The sequence below is a fragment of the Petaurus breviceps genome, unplaced genomic scaffold (assembly GCF_028583685.1).
Source record: "Petaurus breviceps papuanus isolate PSGF00001 unplaced genomic scaffold, PetGlider_PUasm1.0 37, whole genome shotgun sequence".
Taxonomy (NCBI): domain Eukaryota; kingdom Metazoa; phylum Chordata; class Mammalia; order Diprotodontia; family Petauridae; genus Petaurus; species Petaurus breviceps.
This window is the reverse complement of record NW_027186296.1, coordinates 66688076-66700815: the sequence shown is the minus strand read 5'-3', so window position 1 is coordinate 66700815 and position 12740 is coordinate 66688076. Positions and strand designations below refer to the sequence as shown.

Here is a 12740-nt window from a genome sequence, read left to right as displayed (position 1 = left end):
TTATGTAATCTCCTTTTAATGAGTAGAAAGAGAAGAGGGCAGAGAGCAATACAGTGTTTTATCCATTAAAATTTATATACATATATATTTACACAGATAACATAAATAGAATAAGTATTAGTCATTAAAGTTAAATTCTTAAGACCATGTAGACCTACAAAGGGACCTTTAGATCAAGTCATTGATTTAAAATTCTTCTTGTCCAGTATGAACAAAAAGAATGTTTAAAAAGAAAGACCAAAACCTTGTAGTGAAGTCCAGGAAGTATAAAGAAGTAAAAGCTAGGAAGGCACTGAAGATATCAGAGTTGGAAGTCCCTGATCATTTTTACTGTTGGAAGAAAAATAAAAAGATGAGGAAAGAGGGGGGTGGGGTGGGCAGAGAGCACATTCCTAGAAAAGCCCAGAAATCTGGCAGATCTGATGAAGTCTTCATCCTCACCCCGCCCTTTCAGCATAGCCGCACACTGCAAGTCCCACAGTACCGTCAGTCTCTAAGTGGCCAGCAGAGGGAATGATGTCATGGATCATGTCTTAGTTACCTATACCAGCAAGAATCATATGAAAACACTAGGTAAGTTGCTTTGTACAACAAAAAGCTTAGATACACAAAGCTATGCCCCGGGGCATGTTGAGCTAGTAGAGAAGGTATAAAAGAAATTCCCCATGTCTAGAAGGCACTTGTTAGTGAAGAGCTAGTCCCCAGGAAGGCAGAACAACTGAAACACTGGCACTTGGAGCTTCTCTCACAAGGGTAAGACATGTTTATCATTCTCTGAAGCTGAGAGTCCTGTTGGGACCTGCAGACAAGCTAATCTTATGCTGAAGTATGTGACATTCGAGAAATTGGAAGCAAAAGGTAAAACAGTCAGAGGAAGAAGTTAGTGGATATTTAACTAAACCATCATTTAAAAGAAACATGGTTTCTCAGGATAAGGGCTCTGAGGAATAGAAGAAGTTATGCAACAGGGAATTCTGTTTCATGAATGTATATGGCTTGAACCTAACCACAGGAATAGGCATGATGAAAACCCTTTGCTTATTAGTTATTAGTGAAAGGCCTAACAATAGGGATGCAACAAATGTTCACCCCTTTGTTAGATGGAACTTAAAAGTTTTCAGAAGATTTGCATATGGAAGGAGCCTGAGAGAGGCATTCACTCGACCAATTTGGATTGCCAGCAAGCTGCCATTTTGGATATTTATAGTTATGTTCTTTCATTTTTTATACTAGCTTGACCTGTATTCCAGTTTTGTATTTAGATTCTAATTTAGAGAGGCATAGGGCTGGGCCTGGAGTCAGAAAGATCCAAGTTCAAATTTAGCCTCAGATACTAGCTATGGCAACCCTGAGCAAGTCGCTTAAACCTCAGTTTTCTCAATTGTAAAATGGGGATAATAATCCTTTCCTCCCACAGTTGTTTAAGGATAAAATGAGATAATATTTTAAAAGTGGCTAGCTTAGTACCTAGCACATACTAGGCACTTAATAAATGCTTGTTTCCTTCCTTCCAAGTTTGTAATACAGTTCTAGAAAATCCCCGTTGTCTCGCCTCAGTATATTCTAAAAGTTTAATGCAGTTAAAATAAGATAAACAACTGAGAGTTCGCTAGTTAATGATGGTGGTTAGTGAGGTAGAGGTTCTATGAGATTATCAGTACAAGGCAGGGCCTTGTTCTCCCAACAGAGGGTATGCAATGATTAGGTAAACTGTTGTGCTTTGATGGCATTCACTCAACCAATATGGATTAAATTTTCCAAGCCAGCAAGCTGCCATTTTGGATATTTTTCCTACTATCTTTTTTCCAAATGATTCTTCTGTGACTAGGAGTCTGACTTTTTAACAAGGTAAAGCTTTGTTACCTTTCAGGCTTTGCCTAATATATTAGGTCCCAGTCCTTGCTTTTTTCAGGGTGTTTTGGATCTGCTGCTATATAACGTCCCTGTTGCTGTTTGCTGCTTCTTCTTTAGTTGCTATAGGATAATCAACAGTGATAAGCACAATATCCAAGCAGAATGGGGGTGGGAAGGCTGAGCCCCAAAGCTAGTGTAGAGTACACACAAAATGGAAGGCAAGGGATGGATATGGACTATACTCTCTCAACCATCCATACAACTTAGCAGAAATATGATACTTTAAGAACTCATAGCTTTTTTCTCTTTATTTTTTTATTTACTCACTTGTTACTCTCCTCTTTCTTCAAATGAAACATCTCACTCTGTTCCATCACATATTCTATGAATTTCTGGCCATTCACCAATGAAAGCCTTAAAATGTTCCTTTTTCCACTTTTCATTCTGTGCTTTCAACTCCTTCCAGCCAAGGTCATTTAAAAAAGGAAGGCTTACTATCAATAACTTGATAACATCCTATTAATCTTGCTGTTCTCAAAGGCTGACTAATCTTCCATTCAGAGGTTGAGTGTGCTATTTCATTATGTTTGTGACTAAGCAAAACATGAGAGAGAGCAAGACAGAGAATGTGCGTAAAATTGATCATTAGGAAGCCAGACCCCTGGCTTGTTTAGAAAACACATGATAGAGGGGAGAGAAATAAACCACAAGCATTACTTCTAAAATTTTTCTGTTTTGATGGCACCTATTGCTATGGCATTCAGCAAAATCCAAGTGTCAATGACTAGAAGTCTTCATGAGAATCCTTATGAGTGAGGAAGCTCTATCCTGAGAACTTCCTTTGCTACCCAATGGACAACTCTAGTAAGGATGGCTTTCCTGAGAAAGCTATCAAGTAGCATTCTACCTGCTTAGAGAAATTAATATAGAAGGACTTGTTTCTTGGGCAGAAAACTCACAACATGGATTTTAAGGCATTTTATTGGAATTTTTTTTTTTAAGCAATTGGGGTTAAGTAACTTGCTCAAGGTTACATGGCCAGTTACTTATGGGTGTGGTGCTAAGTATCTGAGCCTGGATTTGATCCCCAGGTCATCCTGACGCTAGGGCCGGCGCTCTTACTTGCTGAGCCACCTGGCCGCCCCTGGAATTTTATTTTTTATCACCTTTATTCCTGAACGTATCTCTCTCATTCTTTTCTCCCCCACTAGTCATCCCTTATAACAAAGAACAAAATTGGGGGGGAGGGGAGCTGGAGGGGAGGAAAAGCAGTTCCACAAAACTAACCAAGACATCAACTGAGGCTGAGGACATAAGTACCACACCTAAAGATCCCACCCCTACAAAGAACAAAGGGATGTTGAGGGACAATTTTTTTAAACTCTTCTTCCAGGCCAAGTTTGGTCATTATCATTAAGTAGCATTCAGCTTCAAAATTTTGTTCTTTGCATTTATGTTATTGTAATAAGTGTGTGTTGTTTTTCTGGTTTTGTTTATATCAAAGATTTCGAAATGAGGGACCTTGCATGCAAAACATGAGGAACACTCCAAAAGAACTGTCTACCTTAGAAAGTGTTTTTTGGTGCTTGGCTCATTGCTTTTGCTTTTCTTTCAAGAGATTTCTACTACGATTGATAAATCAGCTTGGATCTAAAGCTTTTCTCTGTGGAAACAATTATTTAAATTTTTTTTTTTTATTCTGAACTTAAGAAATAAAACAAGTAGAGGTGGCTAGGTGGCACAGTGAGTAGAGCGCTGGCCCTGGAGTCAGGAGGACCTAAGTTCAAATCCGGCCTCATACACTTAACACAAAACTAGCCATGTGACCTTAGGCAAGTCACTTAACCCCAATTGTCCTCCAAAAAGCAAAAAAAAAGAAATAAAACAAGTATTTCCATAACACAGTAGAATAAAAAAAATGACAACATATGAAACTGCAAATCTATTGTGTACAACTTGCCATTCCTTTAAAATATAAAAGTTATCATGTAATTTTTTTCTCCCCCCACCGCCTCCCTAGAGATGACTACCATTAGACACAAATATGTATTTACATTCAATCATTCTATACATCTCTTTATCAATTCTTTTTCTGGATGCAGATAGTGTCCTCCTTGATAGGTAACGTGTAGTTAATTTGGGTATTTATAACAGAATGACTCATTTGCTCCAAGCTGTTCTTAAAACAGTACTGCTGTTACCATATACAATGTTCTCTTGGTTCTGCTCATTTTGCTCTTAGTTATTTCATGCAAGGCTATCCATTTTTTTCTAAGATCATCAAGCTCATCATTTCTATCATATACCACAATTTATTCAGCCATTTCCCAATTGACAGGCATCCCAGAAACTTCCAGTTCTTGGCCACCACAAAGAGAGCTGCTATAAACATTTTAGAACATAAAGGTTCTTTTCCTTTTTCCCTAATCATCTTTGGAAACAGATTTAGTGGTATTGCTAGGTCAAAGGGCATATATAGGCAGTTTAATAATGCTTTGGGCATAATTCCAGATTGCTTTGGTGGTTGTATCAGTTTACAATTCTACCAGCAATGAATTAGTGTCCCAGTTTTTCCACATCCCCTCCATTTGTCACTTTTCCCTTCAATAATTTTTGGTGTAAAATTATATATCAAGGATTTTAAAATTTTTATTTCTCTAATCAATGATTTGAAGCATTTTTTCATATGACTATTAATTATTTTGATTTCTTCATCAGAAAACTGCCTTCATCAGAAAAATGTTTAACATCCTTTGACCATTTATCAATTGAGGAATGACTTGCATTTTTATAGATTTCATAAAGTTTTTTTATATATTTGAGATATGAGACCTTTATCTGAAAAGCTGTGTGTAAAATTTTTTTCCCCAATTTTCTGCTTTCCTTCTGATATTGGCTACATTTGTTTTATTTGTACAAAACCTTTTTAATTTAATGTAATCAAAATTATCTATTTTATACCTCACACTGTTCTCCATCTCTTGTTTACTCATAAATTGTTCACCTCTCTATAAGTCTGATAGGTAATATATTCTTTGTTCTTCAAATTTTCTTCAAATATTATTTCTATATCTAAGTATAGATTTTGACCTTATATTGGTAAATGGCATAAGACAAGGGTGAGGAACCTGCAGCCTGAAGGTCTATTAATTTAGTGCAGCCCTTTGACTAAATCCAAACTTCACAGAACAAATCCCCTTAATAGAAGGATTTGTTATGTAAAACTTAACTCAGTCAAAAGACCACACCTGAGCACCTAGAAGGTCACATATGGCTTTGAGGCTGCAGGTTCCCCACCCCTGGGTAAGATAATGGTCTATGCCCAATTTCTTCCAGATTGCTTTCCAGCTTTTTCAACAATTTTCACCAAATAATGAGTTCTTATCCCACAAAGTGAAGTCTTTTTTTTTTTTAAAAGCAATTGGGGTTAAGTAACTTGCTCAAGGTTACACAGCCAGTTATTTTGTGTGGGTGCCAAGTATCGGAGGCCGGAACCGATTCTGGGTCTCCCGACGCCAGGGCCAGCACTCTCACTCACTGTGCCACCTGGCCGCCCCGAAACTGAAGTCTTTATACTTATCAAACACAAGGTTACTATAGTCATTTGCTGCTATAAATTGAGCAACATTTTAATTAGAGCTACTATTTAACCAGTAAATCCAATCACAGAAGGAAAATTTAGTTGTTGGAAGTCCTTTAATTCCATAAAACCATACCCTCCAGGAGCCAGAAAAATATTCCTTCTCTGCACTAACAACTAAACTTCCAGAAAAGGAATCCAAAATATTTCCAACTAGAATTGATCTTTAAGTAGGTTTATGAGAAGTCAGCAAGATATAGATTGTGCTAATGAAAAGACTTAGGAGGGGGCAGCTAGGTGGTGCAGTGAATAGAGCACCAGCCCTGGAGTCAGGAGAACCTGAATTCAAATCCATCCTCAGACACTTAACACTAGCCATGTGACCTTGGGCAAGTCACTTAACCCCAATTGCCCTTCCGCCCCTTTCCAAAAAAAAAAGACTTAGGCAAAGCCAGGTTTCAGAAATCTTGATACATTAAGGGAATGGGATTTAAGTAACTGTATTCAAAGCAATTTATTATACTCTTGCCTTTCCCTACCTCCCTTCCTTCAAAAAAGTACCTCAAATTCCAAAAAAACCCTTCAATTTTTTTCCCCATTTCTGAACACCTTTAAAAAGTTTTTTGTGCATATCATAATATTGTTTCAGTTTCACAATTTCTGCATCGTGGAGCTGGAGCAAGATCTCTGTGTAGTCCTCTTTGTGATGGTAATAATGGAATCAAATTTTAAAATTCCTCTAAACTTAAGTAGCCTAGTCACACTAGACTTTTCTTTTTCCGGTATAGCAAATTGTCCCAATTTTCCAAGTATAACGAGTCACTTACACTCTTTCTTAGCCTCTGGATGATTATAGCCTCACTTGATCCGTTCCATCCTGTCTTTTCCAGCAGATTGCCCCTCTCTCATTCTACTTTCTCACCAGTCTTTCATTTCTCCCTATCTACTTCATGTTACCCTGATATCTACAAGTATGCCCATGTCTCCTCCATCCTTAAACTCTCATTTCATCCATCTATCCTTGCTGGCTATTAACTGATATAGCTCTCCCCTCTTTTTGTGGCTAACCTCCTTAAGGAAGTTGTCTGTAGTCCAAATCTTCACTTCCTTTCCTCTTACTCTTAGCTTTTTCCAGTCTGACTTCTTACCTCATTAAACTCTCTCTAAAGTTACCTATGATCTCATTATTTAATTAAAAAAAATTTTTTTCCCCTAATTACATGTAAAAACAATTTTTAACCTTTACTTTTTACAATTTTGAGTTCCAAATTCTCTTCCACTCTCTACTCTTCCCCCCCTCACTAAGAAAGCATTTTGATAAAGGTTATTTATGTATAGTCAATTGTGATAGTAATGGCAATTAAAGATTCCCCTGTATTGGCTTGGTTTTCAAATTGATTGTGTTAAAACCCAGAGCTTGTTAATCCCACCTGTGGGATGGACTTGTTGATGTGAAAAGAAAGTCCTGAACTGGGAGGAGCTGGTGACGTAGATTTGGAGAGACAAGAGAGAGGCAGAAGAACTTTTTTTTTGGAAGCAGCACCTCGTGGAGGCAGAGAGAGACTGAGAGAATTGCTGGGGGCCACTTTGAATTGCCCTGGACTTTTGAGACCTGCCCCCTGAGCTGCCAAGGACTGAGGAGACATAGCTGTTTTGCTTGGTCTGTCTGTTTTGATGTTGTTTTGCCAGATTTGTCCACTGGTGAAAGACAGTCCTTTTGTTGAAGAAGTCCTGGAACCTGGCTGTTGGCTAAGAGCTCCTGAGACTGTCCTGCAGACAGAGAGTGAATACTGTCCACTGGTGAAGGACAGTGCTGTTGTTGCAGGGGTCTGGAGACTGTCCTGCAGACAGAATGAATACTGTCCACTGGTGAAGGACAGTGCTGTTATTGCAGGGGTCTGGGAACCTTTCTGTTGGTTCAGAAGCCCTGAAGAAGGATTTTCTTGTTGTATGTTTACAGAAATCCTGGGAGAGGGTTTTGCTAATGTCTTCAGGGGTTCTAGGACTGTTTTACAGACAGAGGATGAATTAATGAAGGGACTGGCAATGTATCTTGTGGCCTTGCTAAGCCTTGTCTCCCCAGGAACTAGGATTGCTGAGAACTTGCCTCATGTCAAGATGAAGAAAGACCTCCATTTAGGTATTAAGTGCTGTACTTAAACTTGATGTAACTCTGGGGTAGATTCAATTGAGATCCAGGGGTGGGGAACTTTTGACCTTTTTGTGTTCTATGGTTGAACAAATGAATGTACTTTACTTATGTTTGGAAACTAATCTCCATTTGAGAAGAGGGGTTTTGTGATGGATTAAATGAAGGTACAGCCTAAGGGTGGAGTAGTATTTAGAACAGGGACTTTGTGATTGATTGAATGAATGTAAGGACCTGGGGTGGGGTAGTACTTGGAGATTATTTAATCACACTTAGTAAATGCTGTATTTTGAATGATGTCATGTTTTGACCTTCTCTGTTCTTGGTTTGTCACTGAATAAAATGGAGAGCACATATGCTGGTATTCTGAACCTTGCGAAGTTACCTTTCCTTGGCATTACATTACATCAATGCAAAACATTTCCATATTAGTCATGTTCTAAAAGAAAGCACAGATGAAAAAGTAAAACAAAGTAAAAAATATAGTATGCTTCAATCTGCATTGAGATTTCATCAATTCTTTCTCTGGAAGTAGACAGCATTTTTCATCATAGGTCTTTTAGAATTGTCTTGGATAATTATATTGCTAAGAATAGCTAAGTCATTCATAGTAAATCATCATATAATATTGCTGTTACTGTATACTATGTTCTCCTGGCTCTGCTCACTTTGCATCAGTTCCTATAAGTCCAGGTTTTTCTAAAAGCATCCTGCTCATCATTTCTTACAGTACAATAGTATCCCATCACAATCCTGTGATTTCTTAATTGTCAAATCTAATGACCTTTTCTCAGTCCTCATTTTTCTTGACTAGTTTTTGACACTGTCAATCCACCCTCCTCTCCCATGATGTTTCTTCCATTAATTGTGAGCTCCTTGAACGCAATGCCTGCTTTTTTATATTTCTTTGTATCCCCAGTATTTAGCACAGGGCACATGACAATCTCTCCCTAAAATAATCTTAATAAAACACAATAATCACCATATGACTCAAAAACTTTTAATGGTTTTCCACCCACAGAATAAAGTGCACAGTCTTTAATTCATCCTTCTAGGGCCAGGAATATTTTTAACCTAGAGCCTGTAAACTTGTATAAAAAATTATGTAGACTACACACACACGTAACTAAATATGATTGATTTCCTTTGTAATACTTTGTCTTTTATGCAGTTAAAAACACTATTTTGATTAAGGGTCCATAGATTTCAGACTAACAAAAGGATCTACACTACAAAGGTTAAGAATGCATGTTCAAAGCTCTTTAACAGCCTTACCTTTCCCACTCCTCCCCTAGATAATGCTATGTTCATTCTAACCTCCATGTTTTTATTTATACTATATCTATTCTACTCTGTCTGTTGAAATAGGATCCATTCCTTAAGGTCCAGGTCAAATGTTACCTTTTACTTCCAGTTTTCCTTTGCCATTTCATCTCAGTTACTGGTTTGTTTGTTTTTTGCCTTTTGGAGGGCAATTGGGGTTAAGTAACTTGCTCAAGGTTATACGGCTAGTTTTTTCGTGTGGATGTTACATGTCTGAGGCCAGAACCAAGCTCGGGTCCTCCCGACTCTGGGGCCAGTGCTGTTACTCACTGCGCCACCTAGCTGCCCCTACTGTTTAGTATTTAATTGGACTATTACTTTTTATATAATCACACATTACCTATTGTCAATGGTTATTTCCTGATATTTATCATGTTTATATGTCAACCATCTTTCTCTACTGAAAATATAAGCTCCTTAAGGGTAGGGCCCAAGTTTTCTAAACTTCTTTTTCATCCCCTGCCTCAGGATTAAGCACAGTAGGAATCCAGATACTTGACAAGCATAGATGCTTGTCTACCATAGTCTCATCCCAGGTGGTCAGCTATATTAAGAGGCTGAAGAGGAAAAAGTTTTCTACTCCTGACAGCTGTCATTTCTAGAGAAAATGCTTCAAATGAAAAATACTGCAGATGACTTCCAAAAGCGTTACAAACTGTCATCTGTACAAGAATACCAATTTATATGGATAACCAGAAAAATAATCTGACTAATTCCTTTTCAAATGTATTTTCTTCTTGTCAGGAGACCTGGCTTATACAAATACAGCAGTAAGTCTGTTTTGATGTTACTTTGTCAGATTGATTTGTTGATAGAGGCCTCAGACCTTGTTATTGGGTCTAGGTTGATTTCAGAGGCAGGAAGTGAATTGATGAGGACACTGGCAATGTGAATGCATGTTATTGTGGCTTTGTTAAGCTTTGTCTTCCCAGGAACAGAAACTGTGGGAAGGGGAACCATGGAAGCTGATAATCTGCCTCAGGTCAAGATGAAAAGACCTCTCCTTGGGTATTTAGTGCTGACTGATGATATTGTAACCTAGTTGTGACCTAGGGGTGGATGGCCTTTGTGCTTTGTGATTGACTAAATGAATGGTGGCTAGGTGGCACAGTGAATAGAGAACCGGCCCTGGAGTCAGGAGGACCTGAGTTCAAATCCAGCCTCAGACACCTGACACACTTACTTAGCTGTGTGACTTTGAGCAAGTCACTTAACCCCAATTGCCCTCCAAAAAAAAAAGAGAACTTTAACCTTTGTACTTTGTGATTGAATTAAGGACTTACTAAATGATTGAGTTACTAAATGAATGTACTTTGTTTAAAACTATGTGACCACTCTGGTGAAAACTACATGGCCATTTTAGTGTTAAGTTGTTGAGTTGTGACATGGTAAAAGCTGTATTTTGATTTTCTGTGAATGTTTGCCTTAATTTGTTACTGAATAAATGGAGATTTCACTATGCTTGTAATCAGAACCTTGAAAAAAAAAGGCATACAGCAATAAGTAGGCAAGTCTATGTTTATATAGTCCCCATGTTAACCATCATAGTAATGGGTGAAGGCTTCTTTCTGTTGCTGGCTGTAAAATCATCTTTCCCAATATAGTGTCAGCTCCAACCTGATGGCTTCAGTCACTTTCTTCATGTTCTGAATCTTCAGTTCCTTCAGCCAATCCACTTCTAATTGTATCTGTAAGGGGGAGATGTGTCCAGAAGTTGCCTCTCCTTTTTCTCTACAACAGTCTTAACATTAGTTTTGTGCCCAACTTCTGTTTAGTCAAGCCTCAGTTCAGAGTTTGCTTTCATTTAGTCATCTACCAAGTTTTCAGGGTTTCAATTAACAGACAAGAATACTAGCAATAAAAGGTTGGCTCATAATTCAAGATATTCAAAAGTATGTTCCAAGTGGGTTTCCAAGAATGAATCTGTAAAAGAGGGTCATTAATTTCCTAAGTCTTCCACAAAGTAGAAGGCCTAAAAGAACTTTCTGAGGATAGTAACCAGAACCCAGAAAGCCATGAAGACAGATTTATGGTTTTTTTGCCCAAAGTGATGGAAAAACATAGTAACTTCTGTTATAGGAGCTGACAATCTATGTCATCTATGGTATTACACCATAGATAATGCACCCTATGCCCATGGTGCCAAAAAATGTCTCACAGGTCAGAGGCTGAACAGCAACCAGCAATCCTTTCTTTCTACATTTCCAGCACACTAATGAAAAGAATCAAGGCCTTTATATACCAGGATAGAAAGGTTGCCCATTTCTGGCCTGTTACATTTTCTTACCACTTTTCTGATCTTGGCCCACTCATGAAGATGGGCAGAGCTTCTCTCTCCTGGGTAAATATTTGTAACCATTCCCAGAGTTCCCTGATTTGAAAGCATAGCTGTTAATACACAGCTTCATTTCTCCATTTCTAGCTGCAACAAAGAAAGTGAGTTCCTGGTCAAAGCAAAGTAGCTCCTTTTAAAGAGAAACAACTGAGGTAGCTATGTGGCACAGTGAATAGAACACTAGCCCTGGAGTCAGGAGGACCTGAGTTCAAATCCGTCCTCAGACACTTCACACTTATTAGCTGTGTGACCTTGGGCAGGTCAGGCAAAAAAAAAAAAAGGTAGAGAAAAAACTGAAGATGTTGAAGTTACAAGGCAGAGGAGAGGACTGGGTGTCTGAAATCAGATCAGCCTGAAAAACAAAAAGAGTAAATTAATGAAAAAAAGTTAAGTGCTTACTATGCACCAGGCCCTGTGCTGAGCACTGGGCACACAACAAGCCAATCACCACAGTCACTGCTCTCAAGGAGCTGCAGTTCTAATGTAATACATAAAAGGGACATAGAAGGAAAAGAAAAATACGTGACTGGCAACATGGCTGAGAAATGGCTGGAAGTGTTATGGAGGCCTGATAATTCTATGACTCCAGCCAATAGACGGCAAAAGCTCACCATGGGAGGCCAGAATCCTAGTGACAGAAACCACATTCCAGTAGGAAGGGGTTGAGGTAGACGTCAGAATGTAGGCAAATAGCATTTGGAAATAGCTAGGAAGTGAAAATTGGCCTTTCCAACAATAGCTCAGTCCTGCTTCTGTTTGTCTTTAGAGCTTTGATGGAAATATTAACTAGGATCCAAGGCAGCTGAGCAAGTACACTTACTAGCCATGTGACTACCCCAACTGCCCTACCTTTCCCCCCTCCAAAAAGCAGGAGCCCAGAGGCAGTGAACAAGTAGGAGCAAACAACCATTCACCACGAGTTGGTTAAAAGAATAAAAGACAACCGAGTCTACTACTTCCCATGAGTCTGAAAACATGAGGAATACTATAATAACCTGAAGGAAATATATTATGTTTATCTGTCAGTGCCAAGTACACATGGCACAAAATGCAAGTTAGTCCCCCTACCAGATAACAGGGCAAAAGAGCTAATGGCATACCTCTCTCCAACTAGTCAACAAGCATTTATTGAGCACCTACTGGAGGTGAGGAATAATTCAAAAACAAAGAATGAAACAATCCCCATTCTCAAGGAGTTTGTATTGAAAGGTGTTGGGGCAAATGAAATGTTCCTGGAAAGAATGAAAAGAAGAGCTTCAAAAGAGAATAAAAACAAGAGGAGGCTTAAGGGAATCCTAACCTGTGTGGGGAGGCTGAAGGATGGGAAAATGTGACATTTACAAAATGCTCTGTAAATTTTAAGGAACTGTATAACTGTAAGCTATTATCATTCCCACTGCCTTCTAACAGTTCACATAAGCACAAATCGTATTGAGAAGAGTGGCAGTGATTATGAAACACGGTGCAAGTAAACAAAGACCTTAGGATATTTTCACCAT

The 12740-nt window shown here is 38.5% G+C and overlaps 1 long non-coding RNA gene across 1 annotated transcript in view; it reads right to left on the bottom strand.

The window, feature by feature from the left end:
• Positions 1-10410: 10410 nt before the first annotated feature.
• LOC138169298 (uncharacterized) overlaps positions 10411-12740 on the bottom strand; it is a 13100-nt gene continuing 10770 nt past the window's right edge. Inside the window, exon 2 of the long non-coding RNA XR_011170318.1 lies at positions 10411-10594. This is a non-coding gene — a long non-coding RNA (uncharacterized lncRNA). The remainder of the gene's footprint in view (positions 10595-12740) is intronic.